Source organism: Crocodylus siamensis, chromosome 3 (genome assembly GCF_052110815.1).
Source record: "Crocodylus siamensis isolate JL-2025a chromosome 3, ASM5211081v1, whole genome shotgun sequence".
Classification (NCBI taxonomy): domain Eukaryota; kingdom Metazoa; phylum Chordata; order Crocodylia; family Crocodylidae; genus Crocodylus; species Crocodylus siamensis.
Genome location: NC_143397.1, coordinates 75,671,389 through 75,694,596, shown reverse-complemented (window position 1 = coordinate 75,694,596; position 23,208 = coordinate 75,671,389). Strand labels below are relative to the sequence as shown.

The 23,208-nt window shown below is 45.9% G+C and overlaps 1 protein-coding gene across 2 annotated transcripts in view; it reads left to right on the top strand.

Annotated features, from left to right (window-relative positions):
• Positions 1–23,208, top strand: part of SYK (spleen associated tyrosine kinase) — a 334,582-nt gene that overhangs the window by 50,781 nt on the left and 260,593 nt on the right. The window contains exon 1 of one of the 2 annotated variants that reach the window (XM_090038534.1): positions 9,649–9,777. The exons of the other annotated variant lie outside the window; for it this stretch is intronic. The gene's annotated coding sequence lies outside the window, so the exon portion shown is untranslated. Of the gene's footprint in view, positions 1–9,648; positions 9,778–23,208 lie in introns of those variants that run through there. 2 annotated transcript variants of the gene reach the window in all.

Sequence of the window (23,208 nt, the reverse complement as noted above, 5' to 3'; positions counted from 1 at the left end):
ATGTGGCTAGCAAGCAGCATCCCTGCTGAGTGGGGGCAGTTCTCCCAGCCATGTAAGGATCAAGACTGGCTTCCATGCCCCCTGCCAGCTGCATGGCTGGCACCCGGTGGGAGCCTGAAACTCCCCCGACTGCTGCAGGGAAGCAGAGGAGGGGGGGACTAGGCTGCTTCTATCAGGCACTTTGCTGCCAATGGGAGCACACATTAAGTGCTACGTGTGCCCCGTAGCACTTAAATGAGCCTGAACTTTCTGTGAATTAACTGCACATGTAGATGCACTTGTGTGTTTTAACTGGTATCAGTATTTTAATGTCTAGTGTAGACATAATTATACTTTGCAATATTCAGACTACCATATTTTGCAATAAAATGCTTGATCCTGCAAGCCTCTCATCAACCTGAACTGCTACCATTGTCAATGCCACTCATAGTCATAGGATAGAGACAAAAAATCAGTCTATCCTCTTAGGGGGGACTGTGCAAGATGAAGTGGAAGCACTTCATGTGTCTGCATATAAACAAGTGCATATAATCTCTCCTCTGCACTGCCTTGAGGCTTAATTCCCTTCTGTTTGGAATCTCTAGCTCCAGCACCCTCTTCTCCACCTATATTTTTCTTCATTAAATTTTCTCTTCTTCTGTTTTAATTAATGCTTCAACCACACGTAACACTTCTGTTTAGCACAGAATTTTTCTCACTGTTTTTGAATCAGATTATTTATGCCCAAATCAGGCTGTTTTGAGTAGGCAAATAAATCGATCACTTCGTGCAATAAATGTAGTGTCACCTTTTGGATGAAGATTTCCAGATCGGCATGCTGGAGATAGTACGGAATTAGGGTCAGCACCACTAGACTGATTTCTTGGCCATCTCATTATTGTCAATTGCCTTGTGTATGATTTTCCCTTTTTTGCAAAAGATCATTAAGAAGGTGGCAAGATACTTCACATTTTCTTGGACCTTTCTGCTTAAAGCATAGAACAGGTACAGTTTCCTTTGCTTGATTTTTTTTTTTTCTAGACCTGGACAATAGTCAGGTGTCCACAGTCCCTATTATTTTTATTGAAGGGCTGACCAGATGGAACATGAATTTACCAGGCACATGTAAATGTAGCAGTTACATGCAGATTCTTCTGGGATCTTTATATAGTCTTCAATATTGTTGACAGAAAGTCTAGTTAGGTTGCCTTTACATGGATGATGCTGTTTTGAACAGTGCCATCCTTTTCTCTGGAAGATGTCAAAAAGTATGGTTGCACATAAACATCAGTTCTTTTTCTCTTCAAAATATTGCTACTCCCTTTTTTGGCCTGTGCAACTAACTAAAGTTTGGTACCCTTCAGGTGGTTTCCGTTAGGAGGGACAAGTTATCCTGACTATATGAAGCCTTGTTTCCGGAACTGTGCACAAAAGGAAACAACAGTAGACAGTTTCTTTGCTCATAGTTTCAAGCTGCCTTCAGACATTGCTCAGCCCTGTGGCCATGTGGCAAAACCCCTCTCAAGACTTTCTACAGACCTGTCCTTCCTGTGCATGGTTAGGCTATCTTTGGCGTTTCCTTGCTGTGTCTAGGAAATCATTGTCAATCAGAGAGCACCTGTTATTCATTAGCTCAGAAGGGAACTGCAGTTCTGTTGAATTGATGGCTGCTTCAGCAGCTCTTGGGATCACATCTTAACTCTTACTCAGTAAATGAGGTACAAGATGAGACTCCAAACAACATAACCGGCTTCCAGGGGAAGTGGTGCAGGCTCCTAGCCTGGGGATTTTTAAAAGGAAGTTAGATGAGCACCTTGCCGGGGTCATCTGACCCCGGTGCTCTTTCCTGCCAAGGCAGGGGGTCGGACTAGATGATCTACCTAAGTCCCTTCCGACTCTAGCTACTATGAAACTATGAAACTATAAACATCTTGTTGAAGCAATACAGTTCCAATAGACAAGTAAAATGGTGTTGATGTTTTCTACAATATCTGCACTTAAGGGAATAGGACATCAGAATAATTAAACAACCCTTTTCTAGTAAGAATCATATATTGATACTAATCACTGCCACACTTCCATGTTGTTGTTATTTAGCTTTATCTCACCATATCCAGAAGAGCTTGAAGCAGCTTACAATAACAGACAAACAACCCAAAAGTTAAGAAACAGCAACAGGTTCCCCAGTCCATACACTAAAACCTTTTAAAACTGCACTTCCAGTGTATCCCAACCATGCTTCCTAACTTCCAATCACATATAGGTAGACAAAAATTTCTATAGCCTTTCCCCTAACACTGGCTATCCACTCCCATTATCGTACCTTGTACTCAAGAGAGATGCCTCTCCCTTCCTCCATCATTCCTTACAGCCCCACCCCCTCTCTCCGACAGAGGGTCTGTGGCTATCCCCTAAAACATATACTACCCTCCTCCCTTCCCTTTTCCTCAACAAATACAACATTTTAAAAAAGAGAGCAAGGAATGTTATACCAAACCCGGTATTGTTTGCTATGTATACAGATCTGTAACTTAATAAACATGAATACCTTGGCCAATTTATTAAATGCATTGGTTTCCTTAGCATTTGCTGAGGCTCTAATCCTTTAAATTGATATGACCAAGTGGACATCTTGAGCCTCATTGCACTTAATGGCATACTGTTTAAATCCAGAGATCTTGCACTGAATGCTTTTCAGGATTAGGGCTTTAGTTTTGTTTCTAAATAAAGGTGCATCAAATTGCCATGGCATTCATGTTTGTGGATCAAGAACTTCTTTCTTAATAAGTGAACAGACTGCAAAATAGATTTTTTTTTTTAAAAGGTCATTTTGAACTGTGAAAATACAAAAGAGTTCCCAAACCAATTTTTTTAATTGACTCCTGTGTTTCTTCAAGTCTGAAGATGTCCAAATGATTCAGGTTGAAAATGTGTCATCACTCTGCAGCACTAATAATTATTTTAGCAGTTGCAGCATGCTCTGTGGCCAGATTTTCAGCTTGCAAAATTGGGACAATCGCCTCAGGTTATGAATCATCCTTCGGGGATTTACGGATGTCTGTCCAGCTGCTCCTGTTACACTTGTCTGCTAAGAGAATGAGCTGTGTACAGCAGCATCTTAATACTTGGTTGTTTTTTCTTTGAAAAACTTATTTGCAAGGAATGTATAATAAGTGAAAGACTCTGATAAGCTAAAAGGAAAGTGTATATGTAGTTTTAGATGGGTCTTTGCTTCTAACTGGGAAGTTTCTGATTATACTTGAGCGTCTATTTATTTTGATAGGCATTCTGTAGGAAAACTATTCTATTCACCAACATAATTAAACTACAGTATTACCTTAGAAATAGCTTTCAACCTCTGGGTCTAGAAATTAATAGACAGAATGGCCCAGGAACTATATACCACTACAGCCTCAATAACTTCAAAGGGCAAAAAAGAATTAGTCCTAACATGATACCCCAAGCATATGTTGAGAGGGAGTATGGGGCAAAGATAATGTGGTGTGCCTCTCTCCACATATTCCTAGTCCAATTCATTTGAAATCCTGCTATCCCCCAGTAGATAATGACTTGCTTCTGGGTACAATTTAGAATAGCCCAAAAACGATACTAAACTGCCCTGGGAGCCCAAATTCATTTATGCAAGGCATCAGGATGCAGGAAGATATTGTATAAGTGATAAGTATTTTTTTGCCTTTTTGTTAAAATTAACCTACATAATTTCTTTCATCCTGACTTCAGCATTTTTTTTACTTTTTAGGTACATTCAAAACTTATAAGAAGTGAAGGACTGATAGCAGGAGTTTGATGTAGGCATAATAGAGTGGTTTCCACACATCAGCCAGATTTCTCTAAATGCAAGATTCTTGCTGTTTCAGTCTCATAAGGGACAGGTCATCCAGTCCATAGAGCAGTGTCATTTTGCCCATAATGCTCTTGGAGGAGCTGGGAATTGGGTGTTAGGTGGTGATAGCATTAACCCTCACAGCTCCCTGGGAATTAACACTGCTGTTACTTGCTGTGCTATCCAATTCCCAGGCACAGAGCCCCATTGTAGAGTTGTTTCAGTGGCAGTCAAGCAAGAGAGAGCTCCATTTACCCCCAGGGGTGCCTTAGCTGCTGAGTTGGCTCATGAACCTATGGGGGCAAATGCTGACATCACTTGCTTTGTTGCCAAATTCCCAGGGAGTCTGTGAGAGATGTGATGTATTGAATCTGCATGTGTGAATCTTAAGTTACTTTCTGTTGAATCTGCTAACGGTTATCCATATATATATTTACTTTGTTCACAAAATAGTCTGTGCCTGCCAGTCTGGCAGCAATCTTTCCCATACTTGTGGCATGAATCACTTATTTGTGAATGCCTTGGAAAACATCAGAATCCTTTTGGGGACTTGCTTTGACAGTGACAAGGTGAACAATGGCCGTGTTAACCCCACAGCTCTCTGAGCCAATGCTGTGTGTCTCAGGCACCTGTGTGGATTTACACCATCACTGCTTGCCTTGCCACTAAAGGGAAGGGTCCAGATCTGACCTGTGAGGAGCCCCATGTGTCAGATCTAGCCCTGTGGCTAGATGAGTTTGACACACTTGGTCTAGTCCAACCCTCTGCTGAATGCAGAATCATCCATGTCTTAACCATCCCAGACAAATTTTCTCTCTAATCCACACTTGAAAATTTCCAATGATGGCTTTTCTACAAGCTCTCTAGGTCATCTAGTCCAGTGCATACCCACCCTCTTAATTAGAAGATGCTTCCTAATATCTAATCAAACTTTTTCCTGTTGTAGTTTAAGGCAATGCTGTGGAATCAGCTGAAAAGTGTTCACATTACAAATAAACCTCGCTGACGCATTACAGCTGTGTAAGTTTTCCAAAATGCAAGCTGTGAGTAGAATACCATTATAATTATTCATCACTACTATGCTGCTTTAAAGTATGTTACAGACTAATGAAAAATACCTAGCAGATAGGGATTCGCTTCTGGCGATGAGAGGATCATTTACGCCCTTCATAAGTCTCTGTCTAAAATCAGCTCAAGTATTTTTGACCTGGGCTTTTCTGAAGTTCTTTTTCTTTCCTTTAAGATGACATTTGCATGGCTCATATTGCCAATCTATATGCATTCTCAGGAATATTTTGATCCCTCTTGGGGACTCTGGAATACAATATACTATGCTGGTTGTGATGAGTAAGCTACTGAAACTGTTAGCTACTCTGAATATCCTCTTTCACCTTGAATCTAGCAATATCAGCAAGAGGTTAATAAGCATTCTTGTGTATGTTACAATTGTGAACTAGATACAATTATGATGAGATACTGGTTTGGCTGCAGAATACTCCAAGGAAGGAATTTTCTAGAACATCTAAACTGAGATTAGGTACTGTGACACTGCATGCACTGTCCCTTAAAATGAGGTTTTTAAGCCAATAACCATGATGTCCTTGGAGGGACTAGCCATGCTAAACAAGATGATGCTAAGCATATTTGGGATTAAATCCCCCAAATGGTTCTAGGCCAGATTTTCAGTGTCACTTCTGGGCACAGATTTCAAAGCTTTTCTGTATACACCTGAGGTAATCAGGTTCAGATAAGAATCGTTAGATTCAAGTCTTTAAAAAAACCAAAATTTCTCCTTTCGGAAGATGACTTTGACTGTCAAGTAACAAGGGCATATACTTTGGTGAGAAGAATTGCCCTGTTTTGATTTTAAACACTTAATATTATTGAGTTGACTAGAAACCCAGTTAGGCTGTTATGCTTCACTTGCTCGAAAAAAAATCTGGGGGATTAAAAGAATAACTGAACTTTTAAAGAGAGAGTGGATGCATCTATACATGAATTTACTCTGGACTAGGTTTACGCTGGTGTCAACTAATCAAGAGTAAGTGTTTTTGGGGAGGTGTCTATACATGTTGGCATTAGGATATGCACCCAGTTTCCTGCAGCCCTGCAATGGGCCCCTGTGGCCACCGATGGGAACTCCAGTCTCCCTCCAGGTGCTATCCCAGGGGCTGGCAGGGAGTATGGGGCCAGGAGAGAACTGTCTTCTGGCTCCAGGGTGCTGCCTACTGCTTGGGCAGGGACAATGATCCCCTGTCCCAGCAGCAGGGAGCTCCCTGGCTCCCTGATCAGGGGTAGGGGACTTGAAAAGAGTTGCAGAGGAGGGGTAGGTCTAGCCCTCTAAATCAATCCACCAGTGGGGCAGCTAGCTTGCTACTAGGTGCCCCACAAGGAGATTGGGACTTTCAGCCAGTAACCCCTGAAGCTGTTTCAACGCCCCATGCCTTAATCACTCAACTGAGGCATGGATTTGGGACCTGCCCCTGACCAGAACAGTTCCCAGACCCCACCCTGCATGCTCAGCAGAGACTGGGCAGCTTGTTCCCCACTCAGCTCTGCAAGCGCAGAGCTGGGGGGTGGGGACAGGCTGGAGGGCTTGTACCCCCTGCTCAGCTCTGTGAGCATGGAGCTGTTGGGCAGGGGGGTGGGAACCAGGCTGGGGAGCTTGTTCTCTGCTCAGCACCATGTGCGTAAAGCTGGGCAGGGAACAAGTTCCCCAGCCTGTTCTCATCCCCTTCCCCCACTCCATGCTCATGGACCTGGGTGGGGAACATACTCCCCTGCCCCTGCCAGCAAGGAGCTCCCAGCTCCGGGCTGGGGCTGGGCAACTTGATCCCTGGCCAGCTCTGCATGCATGGAGCTGGGAAGAAAACAGACTGAGAGGCTTGTTCCCCTGCCAGCTCCATGAGTAAGAAGTTAAGTGGGGAACAAGCTCCCCAGCCTGTTTCCCCTTCCCCCATCTCTGCACTTATAGAGCTGGGCAGGGAACAGGCTCTCCTGCCCCCACCATCAGGGAGCTCTCAGCACCAGCTTTGAGACTGTGGGGCGATGCTGGGACATCCTTATCTCTCAGCCTGAACTCCATGGTTGTGGGGCTCAGGTGGGGAGACCCTTATCTCCTAGTGCTGGCTCACAAAGAGGAAATTAGTGACCTCGTGGCACTCTGGGGTGATACAGAGGCAGTTCAAGTGGGGTGGGTGCTTGAATACCCACATTTGTGAGGGCTTCTCAGGCAAGATGCAGGAGCAGGGGCACTCCCAGTTGGTGCAGCAGTGCCACAACAAGGAAAAGGCCTTGTGGGCATAGTGGGAGGATGTGACAGACTACAATCACCGGTCCAGTCATGCCCACAAAAACATGCTCTTTGTGGCATCTGACCAATATTTTGGTGCTTCAGGACCCAGGCCACAGTTGTGCAATTTTCACCAGCATGGGTGGCTTGCCCAAGCCCTCACCCTACCTTGATTTCCGGCCCCCCCCCCAGTGCCATGTCACTGGAGGAGAGGCCCTTGGGTGTTCAGCATCCCACCCCACTGAGTTCCCCTGTTGTTCAGTCAGCTAGCAGCTCGGAGATCCCTGGCCAGCACCTGACTTGACAGCTCCACAGACCCATATCACACCATGAAGAATGGTCAGACATGACAGCACTGGATGTCAGCAGTGCCAGCTCCTCCCCAGGGGGGGCCCTAGGTGCCTATTGATTGAGGGGACTCTATGTATTGAGGAAGCAGTGGGTTATGTGTAAGGGGGGAGAGATGGGGGTGTGAACTGTGAGGGGAATAAAGGTGTGTTCTTTAGATGCCTGCCTGGCATGAGTGGTACTGGGGATGGGCAGATAGTAGGGGATCTGTGGGTGGTGGGGGAGGCAGGCTAGAGTGAGGAGTGCTTCAGGTGGTAGTCTGCCAGAGCCTCCCACACCCAGTGCCCTGGTCCCCACCGGTGGGTGTGTGACTCTCTTGGGGCATCAGCAGGGCCTGCTGCTGCCATCACAGCTGGTGTTCCCACTGCCAGGCCACCTCCACACACCATGCCTCCTCTGCCCAGAGGAGCAACTCTCCCCAGGGTCTCACATATATTGTGCAGCCCATACTGTGATGATGATCCAGGGGAGGTTGTTCTTATCCACTTTGAGGCAGGCAGTGAGGAGGGGCCAGTGGCCCTTGAGGCAGCTGAAGATGCACTCAAGGAGGGGATGAGTCCAGCCCAGGCACCAATTTAAAGAGGGCCTGGTGGGAGTCCAGGTGGCTGGTGTAGGGCCTCATCAGCCAGGGCAAAAGAAAGTAGGCAGGGTCCCTGATGAGCAGGGGTGGGATGATGATGGTGCCCAGCTGCATGTCTGCCGCTTTTGGCATGAAGCACCCACTCTCCACTGGAACAGCCAGTCTGGGGTTTCAGAACACACAGGCATTGTGCACACTGCACTCCCAACTCGTGCTGACATGCACCAGTGGTTCGTGACCTCCTGAGGAACCATGGAGTGGAACCCCCTGCATCTATAATAGGGGAAGTCTCCATGGGGTGGGCAGGTCACTGGGATGAGGGTGACATCCAGAGCCCCGATACACTGGGGGAACCCCAGTGCATGGAACCCTGTCACCAATGCTTGGGTGTCACTGAGATAGAGGACGGTGTTTCCCAGCCCATCCTGGAGGTGAGTGGTGCCACACACCTCCAGGATGGCCTCCCCAGTAGTGGCCTTGCCCACACTTAACAAGTGCCCCACATACCGCAGGCTGGCAGGTGTGACCAGCTGGAGCAGTGCCAGTGCCAGGCAGGTGTCAGTGGGGAAGGCTGGGCACATGCTAGTGTCCTAGCACTCCAGGGGGGCTAGAGCTAGAGGAGCAGGTCTGCGAAGATGGCCTGGGTCATATGGAAGGTGGCAATCCACCACTTATCATCCCAGTTCTGCTGCACCAGTTGCTGCTACCAGAGGTGGCTGAAACAACGGGTCCAGAGCTGGTAGGGCTGGAGACCCAGGAGAGTGATGGCAGCTATGGGAGTGACTTCCTGGAGCCCCTCATGAGCATCATTGGTGGCAGCAGCTGTGCAGTGGCAGGGGCCCTGGGAAGGCATGTGGTGGGCGGGCAGTTACTGTTTATGGGAGCTAGGTGGGGTGAGCCAGCCATGGGCCAGTTGTCAGTTGGTGTGGTGGGCCAGCAGGGTAACTGAGATAGCCAGCAGGATCCAGCGACCCTGGTCCTGGCTGTCAGGGCCAGGGACTTGGGACAGCCATAGTGCAGGAAGGCACAGTGTGAACAAATACAGTTGCCACTTGGTCACTCTGTGTGTCTGCCACGCTGCTGCTCTGTGCACAGAAAGTGGCTGCCCAAAGAGCACAGAGTGGGGCTGGGTTTTAAAGATGTCTTCCAAGTGCTGGCAACTAGGGCTGGCTTCAAATATGGCATCCGGGTGCTGGCAGCTGAGGCCAGGGCCTGGAGCTCTCCCTGGTAGCCACAGAAATGCATGGCAAGGCTGGAGGGAGCTGGCAGCAAATTTGCTGCCAGGTCTCTGCTTGTGTAGATGCCTAGCCAAAATTGCTTACTGTGCTGGAAATCTAGTTGTGTGTAAATGCACATGTAGATCCACCTAGTATGTAGAACTATGCAACAAAGAAATAAGTTGGTAATCAAATTAATGGAGAGCTTTTTTTTCCTTTTTGAGCAAGACTGTGATAATAGTTCCCATTTCTCATCATTCTATTTCTTTTTATGAGCTTCTTTGTTCTACAGATATTGGTATCCAAGGTTGTCTGTATTGGGCTGAATAGCTTTAAATGTCTTGAAGATCCCCTCATGTGTTGGCTTCCACAAAAAGTTTACCCACATTTGGATTATACACATTCAAATAATAAAGTAGAAGCATGAGACTTCCTGGAGGTCACAATTAACCTGTAGCCTCTCCACTGCCAATCTGCTTCCAATCTTCACCAAGAAGAGACGGTAAAATCAAAGCAAGTAAGTCATTAAATGCTTCCCTTAATGTTATTTCCCTTAACTGCTTTTCTTTATTCTCCTTTTTCTTTTTTTTATCCTCTATGCCACTTTCATCTTTTTTTCTTTCTCTCTCATTTGTGGTTTTATTCAAGGATCCCGCTATTTCTCCCTGCACCTGCACCTGGAATGGAGTTCAGACTGTAAGATCATTCCGGTGCCGTTTTTCAGCAGTGCAGTGCAGTAGAGTAGTTCAAACTGTACATTAGATTCCCCACAGCAGAAGAGTAGTTTGCATTTTTCTTGTTTGCTATGGAATGGGGAACTCTGTAATTCAAAATTTAGTCCTTTACCATTCCTTTTGCTGTTTTAATCAATAATTAATCTGTTAGTTAATTCTCAGTGCAGTCCCTGATGTGGATTCCACTATGTCCTCTGATCTTATTGTGGATCCTTCTCAAGATCCTTTCAAATGCACTCCATACTTCTGTAGTGTGTGCACATGCTCATGGTCTCCTGAAGGAGCATTATAATTATAACAAATGCCCATTAGCAAATAGTGGGCACGTCTACATCAGACCTTTACTACGCAGTAGATTAATTAGTTGTGCAATAAACATCTCAGCATCTACAAGTGCACCGCTATTAGGCTGAAGTAAATTAACTTTCTCTTAAATACACATCCTCAATGATCAGGTTGGTGTCAGAGGAGGGGCAAAATGAGTCATTCTGGGTAAGAATGCAAGGGGGGCGTGGGGAAAGGGACTTGATAGTGGGCGTCTACTACAGACCGCGTCACCAAGGGGATGAGCTAGACCTGGAATTCTCAGGTCAGCTCACAAAGGCAGTAAAGTCAAGGCACGTGGTTGTCATGAGTAACCTAAACTACCCAGACATCTTCTGGGAGGAGCAGTCAGCCAGGTCCAACTGCTCACATAGGTTCCTAGCCAGGATACAGGACCTCCAGCTAACCCAGGAGGTACATAGTCCCACCAGAGGAAATGTCTTGCTGAACTGGGTCCTTACCACAGGCAATGACCTGGTGAAGGGTCTGTGGGTACTCGACCACCTGGGTGACAGTGATCATCGCCTGCTGGAATTTGCTATCCAGCACAGAGTGGTGAAAGCAAGCAGCAAGGCAGAGGTCCTCAACTTCAGGAGGGCTAACTTCTGTTAGCTAAGAAGGTTAGTAGGAGAGGCATTGGGGTCTCGGAGCTTCAATAAGATGGGAGTCCAAGATGTGTGGTTGTTCCTCAAGGAGACAATCCTCCGAGCCCAAAGGGAGTCGGTCCCAATGCGCACCAAGGAGGGCAAGAGCGCTAAGAAGCCCCCATGGCTCAGCAAAGGCATCCAGGGATGCCTGAGGGCAAAAAAGGAGGCATACAAACAGTGGAAGCAAGGGACTATCACTAAGGAGGTGTTGCTCAGGACTGCAGGGAGGCTTTTAGGAAGGCCAAGGCAGAGATGGAGCTAGGGCTAGTGACCAGAATAAAGGATAATAAAAAGTCCTTTTTCAAATACATAGGAAGTAATAAGGCACTGCGTTATGTGGGGCCCCTACAGGATAGGCTTGGCAATCTGGTGACTGCGGCAAATGAAAAAACTGACCTCTTTAACAAATTCTTTGCCTCCATATTCCTGAACAGGGACCGGACATCTGCCCCACTAGAATTACAGATGGACCCAGGGGAGGCACCGCCATGCCTAGGGTCAAGGATGACCTAGTTAGGGAACTTTTGGAGAAGCTGGATGTATTTCAACCAGTAGGTCCAGATATTCTTCACCCAAGGATACTGACGGAATTGGCGAGGGTCATAGCGGGGCCCCGGCACGGCTCTAAGAGCGCTCATTGGGCACTGGCCAGGTACCAGAGGATTGGAAAAGGGCCAATGTGGTCCCCATTTACAAGAAAGGGAGAAAGGAGGATGCCAACAATTATAGGTCAGTCAGTCTTACCTCGGTCCTTGGGAAGACCTTTGAGAAAATTATCAAGAAACATCTGTGAGGGCCCTGCAGGGAAGTACTGCTCAGGGTCAAACAACATGGGTTCATTGAGGGCAGGTCCAGCCTGACTAACCTGGTTTCTTTTTATGATCAGGTCACAAAGTCCCTGGATGAGGGTGTCGGGGTGGGTGTCATCTTCCTGGACTTTAAGAAGGCCTTTGACATGGTTTCCCAACACATTCTCTTAAAAAAACTTGGTGACTGCAGCATTGATGCCTACACAGTCAGAAGTCTGGCAAATTAGCTAGATGGTAGCACCCAGAGAGTGGTAGTGGATGGGTTGTTTTCAGCCTGGAGGGATGTGAGCAGAGGAGTCCCCCAGGGCTCAGTCCTGGGGCATGTACAGTTTAACATTTTTATCAGCAATCTGAATGTGAGTGTGGAGTGCATACTGTCCAAATTCGCTGATGACACCCAGATGTGGGGCGAGGAGGGCACGCTGGAGGGGAGGGACAGAATCCAGCTTGATCTAGAGAAATTACAGAGGTGGGTGGATGAGACTAAGATGGAATTCAGCAGACAGGTGCAAGGTGCTGCAACTAAGGAGAAGGAACCAGCAACACACCTATAGGCTGGGGAATACCCTTCTTGTCAACACAGTGGCAGAAAGGGATCTTGGAGTCATTGTTGACTCCAGGATGAACATGAGCCGTCAATGCGAGGAAGCAGTCAGTAAGGCTAGCCGCACCTTGTTGTGTATCTACAAATGCATCACAAGCAGGTCCAGGGAGGTTATCCTTGCCCTCTATGCGGCATTGGTCAGGCTACAGCTGGAGTACTGTGTCCAGTTCTGGGCGCCGCACTTCAAGAGGGATGTGGCTAGCATTGAGAGGGTCCAGAGAAGGGCCACTCACATGGTTAAGGGGTGGTAGGGCAGGCCCTATGAAGAGAGGCTAAAGGGCCTGAACCTATTCAGCTTCCACAAGAGAAGGCTGAGGGGGGATCTGGTGGCCATTTACAAACTCACCAGGGGGAACCAGCAAGGGTTACTAGGAATAATGGCCACAAATTGTTAGAGAGAAGGTTCAGGCTGTACATCAGGAGACATTACTTTACAGTTAGGGCTGCCAGGCTCTGGAATGGGCTCCCAAGTGAGATGGTGCTCTCTCCTACCTTGGGGGTCTTCAAGAGGAGGTTGGACGGATATTTGGCTGGGGTGATATGACCCTGGCACCCATTCCTGCAGGGGGTCAGACCTGAGTATCTGTTTATTTCCCTTCTGACCTTAAGCACTATGATACTTTGAACTTACTCCACAGCAGAATAGTACTTGGAAATACAATCCTGCTGTGGAGGAAAAAACCCTCAAGCCCTAGCCAACCCCTCCACAACATGTTGAGCTGGGGGGAGAAGCCCCAGCTGCCAGGCTGGCACCCAGCGCCCTCTGCTAGCTGGGACTGTTCAATGTGCTATGATCCCCAGCACACCTGCAGGCATGTGCCTGGAAGCAATAAATTTCAGAGTTTATTGCTGTACATTAATAGGCACTTGTAGACATATCCATTGTTCAGAGATTCACTGTGTTCTCAATAAGATAAAAACTCTAATGTAGTATATAACTTCATAGAACATGGCTAATGTTAGCATTGATCTTTATTTGTCTTCTGTCAGTGACTCATGCAAGCTTTCTTAAGTCTTTTGAAAAGAAGGGGAATCTCCATCCTTGAAGGTTTTTAAGACCTGGGTAGAGAAAGCCTAGTCTGGGATGATTTTGTTGGGGGTGGTCCTGCTTTAAGCAGGGGGTTGGACTAGATGACCTCCTTAGGTCCCTTTCAACCCTAATTTTCTATGATTCTATGCTTTTGGAGCACAGGTGACTGGTAGGGGGAGCATGGGACACTGCTCAGGATGGGGCAGGTTTTTTTCTGCATGGGACAGTGATGTGTTGTGGAGGAGACACTAAACTGTGGCACAGAAGCATAGGAGTGGATATGGGGCTTTTGGCCTGCCCACAAATTTTGCCCCCCCAGACTTGGGAGGCATCAGTAACTCCCTGTCTCGGAGTCACTGCCTTCCTTTTTTCATTCATTTAGATACCTGGCTGGCAGTTTTCTCATCCTCATTCATAGCAGCCCTGCACTTCTATTAATAGTACATTTGGCTTGTTTTGTAGAAATATTGTATTGATATTTTCCTCACATCATGTTTATGCCCATTTACAAATGCATGATTGCCTCTGTGCAGTCAGTTGTCAGCATGTAGCTTCACTCATGATTCTTTGCTTAAGCCTTTGTCTTGTATCATAGAAGTTCATAGTGAGAGTTTTTTCATTAACTTCAGTGGGAAGAGGAACAAACTATAAGAGCTCAAGTCCTTGCCACTGAGGACCATTTCAGTTTGCAGTGTATTGTCTGGCAAATAGCTGCATTATTCTGATTCCACTTAGTGAAGAATATACACCTCAAAGTTTTGTTTTTTAGACGTTAAGTACATACATGCCACATGAGTTTGGGGATGGTCTGCTATTGTTAAGACCAGTGACTGATTCTAAAACGTTTTTGCTATTTATAAACATTTTGTGAGGGGGCCAGGACCCCAGGGGACCCGGCCCGAGCGAGGAAGCCCAGGGTTCCGGCCAGCTTCCGGGATTCGACCCGGAAGTCTGGCCGGGACTTTAAAGTTTCCCGGAACGTAAACCGGGCCGGCGTGGGACCGGCCCGGGCAGATAAAAGGAGCACCCCTACCCTGGTTAGGGGAGGACGGAGGCTCCGGCGGGAACCTGCCCCGGGACCAGCGGAGTCGGGCGCAGCGCGAGGAACGCTGGCGGCAGTGGAATCAGCAGCGGCAGACCTGGAAGCAGCGGAGCCGGGAGCGGCGCGAGGGACGCCGGCAGCAGAGGCGCCGGTGGCGGCAGTACCGGTAGCAGCGGAACCGGGATCGAGGCAACGGACGCCGGCTGCAGCGAAGCCGGGAGGCGCAGAGCCGGTAAGCGCCGAACCGGGAGCAGCAGTGCCGGCGATAGCGGGGTGGACAACGGCGGAACCGGGAGCCACGCGGCGGACACCGGCTACAGCGGAGTTGACCGCAGTGGAGCCGGGAGCAGCGGGGCATCCCGTCGGGACGCAGGTACCGAAGGGATCAGAGGCGGTTCCGACGGAAGAACCCGGGAAGGGAGCCTCGGCCGGAGGGGCCCTTCTCCGGCGACTGGTGGCCACGGAAGAAGACCCGCGGGCAGGGAGGCGGACTTTGTAGCCCCCCCCGGGTCTAGAGACTCAGGCCCTTGAGGGCAGGACAAATCCGGACCGGAGAGGCCACTGGTACCAGGGACACTAGGTGCTGGGCGGACTCCGGGGCGGGTCCGGCAGTAGGCGGGTACCCCGCCAGACTTGTCTGTCAACAAGGGAGCCCCAACGGGGTCCCGTAACCCGGAGGCTCGGGCGAGGGTGTAGGGGAGGAGGAGCCCTCAGGACCCCTGGACTTTGGAGTCTGGGTACCCTTTTCTTTTGGACTGTCAGCGCCCCATCTGGGTGAACCCCTTGATCCATCAAGTCGTGGCAGGCGAGATTAACGGCGGCACGAGCGGTCCGGCGCGTACCCACTCCTCTCCAGGGGCCATTCGGGGAATTGGGAAACTCACAACCGGGTGACCTACCCCAACCCCCCACACATTTCTTTAAAAAAATTCTCAACTTGTGTGAATTCAGGGCATAGGAAAGGATGTTCAGTCCCAGAGGAAAGATGTTCATTCCCAGATAGTGGAGTCTTCTCCTTACCTCCAGGCAGCTGTGACATAAACAGCAGCAATACCAGCTTCTTCATAATATGCCACTGCATGATCCTGGAGAGACTGCTGAGCTTGTTACAGTCTCCATTTCTAATTGGCCTTTGCTGAGATGGACAATAAGGAAAGCAACTATCAGTTCAGTTACTATGTAGAAAAATATTTTATTTACTGGCCCCAAAATCTATATTTTTATATATCAAATTTCTTCTTTTCCTGCCAAGTCATCTTCTAGACTAGTAAGCATCACTGAACTGCAAGCAGCCACTATACCAATATTTTGTCACTATATTTCTTTCACTATTAAATGCCTCCTTCTTCGAGACACAGAACAAATGATGGCTTATGATAGCAGCAGCTGAGTTAGGTAATGAGCTGCACTACAGATCTCATCCTAGCTCTGCTGTTCCTGACCATGGTGTGACTGAAGCTGTGAAAATCTAGGTCATTTTGTGTAAAAAAAACCCGAGAGCCTAAAATGAGAAAGTCTGCATACTTTCAATCCTGCCCATCTAATTTCTGTGTATTAGTATTCTAGCGCTTCATTTTTTTAAAAAAATGAAACAACTGATTATTTTTTAGGAAACACAAAGACATTTAAAAACCACCATGATTTAGTTAATTAGTCCCTCAATGCATCCCATGGAGTAAACAAATTAAGCAATAGTTCCCCCCATTGAAACCTGCAATTTTTTCTCTATATCTTTGATCACTGTAATTTCCAGAATGCCTAATGCTATCAGTGCTCTTAGCTGCCTGTTTTAAAAGCACCCACACATGGAGCTCAAATTCATTATTATGGTTATTGTTAGATGTACAGATAAATCAGATTTACTGTTACTGGTTTTAAGGACGTTTTTCTTGTTATGGGTCCAGCAGTCTCTTCCTTGTAAAAACCTCTTCTTCACACCTTGGCGAGTCAGGCCTATAGTCTCTGTAACATTGTGAGACTATTTTATATTCCTCTGTGTGTGTGTGTTTCTATAATCTCTGCAGTGACACATTTTCTGCCCATACAACATTGTAATTACCCATTCATTGTTATGCTATGTTAAAAAGCCCTGTATTAATCCACAAGTGTACTGGAATGAAATAAGAGGAGAAGGAGTAGTAAAATAAAGCAGCAGATCTTCCAGCTGATCTACCACTGTGACGGTGTCATTGGAAAATAATATTGCTGCAGTGATCATAATCGATTGAGGGAACAGAGAAGCCGCAAGTTTTTGGCTACTGTAGATAGGGTTTTTTTTGGTGTTCCTAAATAGAATTTATTCACATTTAGTGCCACTGGCCCCAGTCCATAGCCACTCATCAGTACATCATCATGTCTGGCAGATGGCCAGACTGGATATTGTATAGAGGATCATTTTTTTTCAATCCAGAAGCATTTCTTTACTGTACATGGCAAGAAGAGTACACGGCAAGACCCTTTTCAGACAAAGAAGGCTAACTATTTCTTGCCATTTATTTTCAATGTGGCTCACTATCCATGCATCTGTTTTCTTGACACTAGAGGATCATGATGCCCTATATATGAGACTAGATTCTGAGCTCATTTGGTTCTCAAAGATAGTGAGTAGTATTGAACAATAAGAAACCAAAATAGCAACCCCCCCACCAAAAAAAACCACATTCCAGTATAGCAAATATTTCATGTTTGCAGTAACAACTGCAATCAGCCCACTTTTATCCTTGATTTATCCTTATCTAGCTCCAACTAAAATTGTTGGCAGTTCACTCACCTTCTGAACTCTTCCATTCCACACAATAATGGTAACAGTGATGTCTCTCCCTCCTTATAATGCCAGCCCGGTACCAAGTGGCAGATATACCAATAGCTTACTCTATTGAACAAGGAGATGCTAGCTTGATCAAGATGTTTTCTAAAAGTTCCTTTCCTAAGAATCTGCTCTACTTTCACCCCTGTTTCTACAAGTCAATTCTGTCTGACACAGCAAAACCAAAATCGTCTGGAGGTATTTGGGTCGCTTTCCACATGAGACATCATGGAGTTACAGTAGGCCCCTGGGAAGATGGTGAACTGGAGAACAGAATGACACATTTTGGTGGGGGTGTAATCATAATGAGCCTTTGACAGGCAATTTATTGAGTTAGCAAACATTGTGAGGTGTCAAATTTAATCTGGATTGGGATTGACAAATTAAAAAATATGTAGACAGGTAGCCAATAAATGGAAAATATAAACGACAGCTTCAGCTTAAGCTCACCTTTGCAAGATAGTATGATCCTGTTTATCACAAGATTATCTGCTGCATAGATATTTCTTTATTTTGTCTTGTTCCCAGGAGCAGATGCCTGTAATGACTATGATCTCTCCTCAGGTGGCTTTATTGCTAAATTGATATTACCTGCAGGAAGGAACCTACTTTATGCAATGCCATTACTTAGTGGTCCTTTTTATTGCTTTTGGCACTTACCCTACTTTTCTTTTTGTTTATTACATTTATTTGGAAGGAAGTCACTCTGATTCCATTACGAACCAGGGAGTCTTTTCTGAGGTGATTTGCTTAATCAGTCCTCATTTTATATTCTATGACACAACTTGTAAGGGAACATTTTGTGGGAAGTGTCTAACAGAGCCAGATCAAGGCAATCCAATGCCCTAGGAACACTGCAACAGGGACATTAACAGAGAGGTCTTGTCATTTATACAGGACTTGCAGTCAGGGACCTTTCTGTCCTTGTGAGGAGAAGGAGTTCTCTGTCTCTCAATTCTGGCACAGGCATCTGTGGCTCCTGCAGGCTGTCCTCTACCTGGCCACCAACCTGGTGAGCAGGATGTCTGCCTTGTGCCCGCAAGCCCTTTGGCACCTGCTCTTCAATAGTGAACCTTTCCCCTCGTGACAGCTGGCCTTTTTTGCTTTCACACGTTGGGTGGGGGACCTCACCTCTTTTGGGAACTCTTCTTATTGGATCCTCATTGCCTTAGTTGGGATGCTCTCCTGCTCTTCTGACAGCCTTATTTGGGCCTGGTGGCCCCTGGGGTGTGGGAGAGGGGCTGGTGCTTCTCTCTGTAGCAACCCTTCCCCCCCACCCAGGTGGCACCCACACACAGGCACCTGGCTCAGACCATCCCTAGGGGCACCACAGCTATGGAGGGAAGCACCGGGGCCTCGCACAGTTCAGGCAGGCTCTGTGGGGGAAAGATCAGGATCACGGCTGTTTTGGTTTTATTTCTTGGGCAGGCAGGCTGCATGGAGCCCAGTGCTTAGCTCTGTGGCTGTAGGGCAGCAAACTAAAACTCCTCAGAGGAGTTTTAGTTTGCTGCGCCCCAAGTCATTTAAGGTGCATTACACTGCTGAATGTGCTACAGTAGCTCGAATTACTGCACAATACACTGCTGACACATGTATACACCAGCACCATTGAAGTGGTGCAAAAATATTTAACCTGCTTTAAAGTGTTGTATACATGTGCCCCTTGTTTCATCTATGCATGACCCTAGGCACAAAAATAGGTGAAATGTAAAAGTAGGCTTATGTGCAGTGAAAGCTATAGAACAGAAAGGTGTGCTGAAGAATGTGTACAGAATAGTTTAACTGATGAGATAAGTTTGCTTCTGAGGGAAATATCCATTATTTAAGAAATAATTTCATAGCTTGTTTTCTGTTTTCACTTTGTATATTGTGGAGTGGCTTGTGAACATTTGCTGGTGCTGGAAGTCACATTGGGAACCCAGTGTAAGTAACTTGAGTTGGGGAGACATCAACAGGATTGGGGGTGGGGGGGTGGGGGGTTAGTGGGTCTGTATAGTGGGGGGGAAGTGATTGTCCTTGTGGGGGTGAGGGAGGTATCTGGTTCAGTCAGGGTTGCAGGGTTGGAAGAGCACAGCCCCAGGCTGGGGTGTGCACCTGGGCTCTCCCAGCACCAGGGCTGTGCGCCAAACCAGCGCAGATATTTGGTAGGTTGGGCTCACTCGTTCTCAATCTAACTTAGTTCAGCGCCTCAGATGAACTAATTAAGATTGGGCTGGCCATTTTTTTTACCTGATTTAACCTCCCTGAATGTCTTCAGGTCAGCGCTTAGGTCAACTTAACCCTAATTAGGTTGTCCTAAATGTAATATCTGCATGTACCCTTAGTGTCTTGCTTGGAAAGAAGGATGGGATCCTATTGAGTCATACCCTGAAATCACTGACTCAAAGACTAGAAAGCTGTTCATAGTCTCCTAATTTTATCTGCTTTCACTTCTTAAAATTTCTTTTCACTTGTTTATTTCTTTTTTTTTTCTTTTAAGGAAAAAAAAGACTGAAAAGGCAATAAATAAGCATTGACAGCAATATGGCCCTTTAACCGTCTCAAGCCAGAAGGAAGCATGTGAATAGTTACCCTATCTATCAACAGAACAGGAGCCCTCAAAAGAAACAGATTGTCTTGCCACAGGGGTCTTCAGTAATATACGCATCACACAGGGTGTTTATTCATTTATTCTTAACGTCATATGATTTAGCCACCATTTCTCATTAGTGGGTGGTGTCAAATGAAGTTTTGGAAGGCATTCAGACTAGAAATTACAAAACCAGGGTGCATGTGAGAGAGTGAATTTAAAAATGTATTTTATAGCTGTCACTTTTAATCTTTTATCCATAGCTGGATTGGGTATTTTCTAGCACTTCACATTGATTTTAATTATTATACAGCTATATCATCTGTAAGGAGTGCTTAATGAGTTAAATACTGTAAGTCCAGATTTGTTTTAAAGATTACACTTTCAAATACATAGACAGAATCAATCCGATTGCAGATGCAGTGACAGCATCGAACATTTAAGTTGTATGCATATGCTTCTGCATGTAGCCCCATGTTATATTACATGACTCTTGCAGTCCCTTCCGGCCCTAAGATTCTATAAACAGTTTGGAAAAACCTGGGTAGGTATTGGCTGCAAACTGCAGGTTTTGGTTTTCTTTCAGGTGTGCATAGTGTACTCTAGCATCCTACCTATACACATGCAGGGTGCCTGATTTGACATGTTCTAACTAGAACACATCAGAGCAGACTAAGTTAATCAAGTCTGCTGAAGCATTTTAATTAGAATGTTCCAGCAGCTGCCGCATCATGTGTATTGTGTCTGCAGGTTTCAAAATGGTGGAGGGAGCGCTTTAACTAAAGGTCATGGAACGAGCTTTAGTTTAAGTGCTCCTGCCACCATTTTGAAGCATGGGGTGCTGAATACATGAGATGCTGCAGGCATTTTAATTAGAGCAGCTCCCGAGAGCCGCTCTAATTAAAATGCCGTCACTCCAGTTCACTTGTAAAGGCGCCCACAGAACCTCTGAGCCAGAAGCCATTCACATATGCTTTGTGAAACAGTACCTAGCCCAAGAAGTTAGTCTAAATACTGGTAGATAAGATGTGCAGAAGATGGAAGAAAGGAAATATTATCACCATTCCACAAATTAGAAATGTAAACAGAGAGACAACAAAGTGTTGATTCAGCAGGTGCCATATGACCATAATTAACCTTAACACCATGAAAAATGTCAGTGAAGTCAATGAATGACTATCTCATGGTTATGGCGAGAAGTAACATTAGTTGTTTATGGACAGACCTAAAATATTGGCATATTGGTACTAATACCCTAGTACCATGTTATCATGCAGATTTATTTACATAGGCTGACTAAACTTTTAAGGTTTTGTCACACTTAGCTTGCCTTTGAATCAACTATAGTTTCACTTATATTTCTGTTATAACCGCATGTATATATCCTTCATATTTTGTTTGCGGTATCCACATCTAGCTAACTTTTATTAGAAAAGTCACACTTACAATTCCATAGCTAAAGTTGAGGTAAGTTTTCCAATAAAAACAAGTATTCTAGCATAATTGAGGCACCCAAATATCATGCAATAATAAAGATAGTTATGATTTAAGACATTTAAGGCTAGATTTCATTTGAGCTATTAGGCACATAAGTGGACCTAGGTATTTGTGTGTGATATTATTCCATTCTGAGTCCCTAAAAAACTATTAATGCAAAAGCTTGTCCCCATTGTTGCTGCTTTTTTGTGATTCAGTCTTAGGTCATGGGCAGGCATTACCTTTGTAGTGCTAAATGTGCTCTTGTAGCACTACCAAAAGAGAGCTGTTTAAGATGTTTATAGAGCTATAGACATGGCAAACGTACTACAAAACAGTACTTCTTTTCTCAGTTTTGTGGCAAGGAGAGAGGAACAAAGACTTAGTGTCTGGCTCCCAAATAGCTTGTCCTGTGGGCTGGAGCATTGCTACTATTGCTGTTGCTTCAAACACCCTTGCCTTTTCTCAGGCTCTTAAAGTGGTGGCAGCAATTCCTGCTGGAGCAGATCTGTCACAACCACCATAGCAACTGCATGCCTGCCTGCCTCTGCTGACCAGGCAAAGGGTGGAGCAGGAAGAGGGGAGGGTTGGGGTCAGGGTAAAGGAATCCCCACCATGCCTGCAAGAGCCCTGGTAAGAACTGGGGCTCTGGCAGCAGCATTACCAGAGGTGGCAGGAGTGAAAAGTAGAGTTCTCCTTGCCCCTGTTACTCCTGCAGGCAGGGGGTGGGGGTGGGGGGTTGTATTTTGGCAGCTGCTGCTTATAGTAGCTTCCAGCTGATCACTGACAGCCTGGCCAGTTGCCTGGCAAGGGAGAGAGCAAGCTGTCAGTGATTGAGCTCCCCTGTGGTACAGGGGCAGGGAGCCAAAGAGCCTTCCCCTATCACCTCCTCTTGGAGAGATCACCTTTGAAGCAACTTGTTGGCTGTCCAGCCAGGAGCCTGGAACACCTGTAAGTCCCCACACTGCTTTATTTTTTTGTTGTTGAACTACAGAAATGGATGCATTAAAGGATTTCCAGGGACTTAAACAGGGTGAAAAGAATTCACTTAGATGTCTAATAGGTCAAAGAGAATCTGGTCCTTAATGTTTAAATTTTGATTTCCTTTGAATGTAACTTTAATTTAGCCCTGCTCTAGAAAAAATATTGCATATTTAAAGGTGATGATGAGAAGGTAGTGATGAGTGGGACTGGTTGAAATGTTATAAGTCCTTTAACATAAAATGGCTTTTGTACAAAGTGAGTATTTTTGTAAGAAAATCTTGAAAACTTAAAACAGAATATTTTCATTTTCAAGTATTTTTTTTATTTTGATTTTTTTTAAATGCCCTCTGAAAAATGGATTAACGTGCCAAGTGTTTTGGGCAGTAAAATGTAGAGAGTGTGGGGAAGAAGAATAAAAAATGCAGTTCAGTTAATATGATTGTATGAAGAAAAACCTAAACCTCTGTAACAATCACTTCCTCAGTCCTCAGTGTCACTAGTAGACAAGATTAATCAAGTTGGTAGTCAATGTAAGGGATTCAGAGAAATTTTGGAAGTAATTGAATTAAGCCTCTACCACTATACCAACACAGTGAAGACTACCCGATTGTTGTCATCCACCATACCAGCTTGTCTAGTGGTTAAAGCCAGGTGTAGAGCTGGGAGGGTGCAGGGGTAAGGGTCAGAAGCCACAAGTCAGGAGCCAAAATGCCAAACCAGAGTCGGGAGCCAGGAATCAGCAGCCTTGGCTAGGTACAGACATTACATTTACTGTGCATTAAGCACACAGAAAATGCTTTACAGCTGTAACAGAACAGACACTCATGGAACAAAGCATTTTAAAATGGCAGATTCTGCTCTGTTCACCCTGGGTGGATGTAGTATCAGATTAAAGCACTTTAGCTTTGAGCACTTCATCAGAT